The following is a 2,245-nucleotide window of genomic DNA, read 5'->3' as shown; positions in this document are numbered from 1 at the left end:
ACTCTTTTGCCTCCCCTAGAAATGCTTCGGTTACCCACAGTCCTCCGCCAGATGAGGCCCGTGTCCCGGGCACTGGCTCCTCATCTCACTCGGGCTTATGCCAAAGATGTTAAACTTGGTGCCGATGCCCGAGCCTTAATGCTTCAAGGTGTAGACCTTTTAGCCGATGCTGCAGCCGTTACAATGGGGCCAAAGGGAAGAACGGGAATTGTTGAACAGAGTTGGGGAAGTCCCAGAGTAACAAAAGATGGCGTGACTGTTGCAAAATCAATGGACTTACAGGATAAATACAAAAACACTGGAGCTAAACTTGTTCAAGATGTTGCCAATAACACGATCGAAGAGGCTGGGGATGGTACCACCACTGCTACCGTACTGGCACCTCTATTGCCAAGGAAGGCTTCGAGAAGATTAGTGAAGGTGTTAATCCAGTGGAAATCAGGAGGGGTGTGATGTTAGCTGTTGATGCTGTAATCGCTGAACTTAAGAAGCCGTCTAAACCTGTGACCACCCGAAGAAATTGCTCAGGTTGCTACAATTTCTGCAAATGGAGACAAAGAAATTGGTAATATTACTTCTGATGCCATGAAAAAGGCTGGAAGAAAGGGTGTCATCACAGTGAAGGATGGAAAACCCTGAATGATGAATTAGAAATTATTGAAGGCATGAAGTTGGATCGAGGCTCCATTTCTCCATACTTTATTAATACATCAAAAGGTCAGAAATGTGAATTCCAAGATGCCTATGTTCTGTTGAGCGAAAAAAAATTTCTAGTGTCCAGTCCATTGTACCTGCTCTTGAAATTGCCAATGCTCACCGTAAGCCCTTGGCCATAATTGCTGAAGATGTTGATGGAGAAGCTCTAAGTACACTTGTTTTGAATAGGCTAAAAGTTGGTCTTCAGGTCGTAGCAGCAAAAGCTCCAGGTTTTGGTGACAATAGAAAGAACCAGCTAAAAGACATGGCTATTGCTACAGGTGGTGCGGTGTTTGGAAAGGAGAGGTTGACCCTAAATATTGAGGATGTTCAGCCCCATGACTTAGGAAAAGTTGGAGAGGTCATTGTGACCAAAGATGATGCCATGCTTTTGAAAGGAAAAGGTGACAAGGCTCCAATTGAAAAACGTATTCAAGAAATCATCGAGCAGTTAGAGGTCACAACTAGCGAATATGAAAAGGAAAAACTGAATGAACGTCTGGCAAAACTTTCAGATGGAGGAGCTGTGCTGAAGGTTGGTGGGACCAGCGACGTCGAAGTGAATGAAAAGAAAGAGTTACAGATTCCCTCAACGCTACAAGAGCTGCTGTTGAAGAAGGCATTGTTCTAGGAGGGGGTTGTGCCCTGCTTCGATGCATTTCAGCCTTGGACTCACTGACTCCAGCTAAGGAAGATCAAAAAATTGGTATAGAAATCATTAAAAGGACACTCAAAATTCCCGCAATGACCATTGCTAAGAATGCAGGTGTCGAAGGATCTTTGATAGTTGAGAAAATCATGCAAAGTTCTTCAGAAGGTGGTTATGATGCCATGCGTGGAGATTTTGTGAATATGGTGGAAACAGGAATCACTGACCCAACAAAGGCTGTAAGAACTGCTTTACTGGATGCTGCTGGGGTGGCCTCTCTGTTAACTACAGCAGACGTCGTAGTCACAGAAATCCCCAAAGAAGAGAAGGAGCCTGGAATGGGCGGCATGGGTGGAATGGGAGGTGGTATGGGGCGGCATGTTCTAACTTCTAGAATAGTGCTTGACCATTATTCATGAACTGTGACAGGAAGCCCAAGGCAGTGCTCCTCACCACGTAACTTCAGAGAAGTCAGTTGAATGGGAAAAAAAGTGAAGTAAAGGCTGGCCGATGTTTAAGAAGATCACTGTAACCACCAGTTACTGGTTTCGGTTGACAAGATAGAATGGTTTACTGCTGTCTTTGCCCATGTCTACAGATCATTTATTTTGTATTTTTGAATAAAAAGACATTTGTACATTCCTGATACTGGGTGCAAGAGCCATGGACCAGTGTACTGCTTTCAACTTAAATCACGGAGGCATTTTTCCTACTGTTCTGTTAACATCAGGATCTTAGTGCTTGCCATCACCAGGTGAGAAGTTAAGAAGCAGCCTTTCTGTGGAGAGTAAGACTAATTGTGTACAAAGTAGAGAAATATCTAATTATGTGACAACCTTTGTGTAATAAAAATTTGTTTAAAGTTTAAAAAAATAACTCTTTTTTAAAACAATTTTTATT

The 2,245-nt window shown here is 43.1% G+C and overlaps 1 pseudogene; it reads left to right on the top strand.

Moving 5' to 3' along the window:
• The first annotated feature begins 18 nt into the window (after nucleotides 1-18).
• Nucleotides 19-1,826, top strand: LOC102480703 (60 kDa heat shock protein, mitochondrial pseudogene; annotated as a pseudogene).
• Nucleotides 1,827-2,245: the final 419 nt, after the last annotated feature.

The sequence above is a fragment of the Tupaia chinensis genome, unplaced genomic scaffold (genome assembly GCF_000334495.1).
Source record: "Tupaia chinensis unplaced genomic scaffold, TupChi_1.0 Scaffold000294_5, whole genome shotgun sequence".
NCBI classification, from domain to species: domain Eukaryota; kingdom Metazoa; phylum Chordata; class Mammalia; order Scandentia; family Tupaiidae; genus Tupaia; species Tupaia belangeri.
Note: the sequence above shows the minus strand (reverse complement) of the source record. Positions and strands in the feature narration are given on the sequence as shown.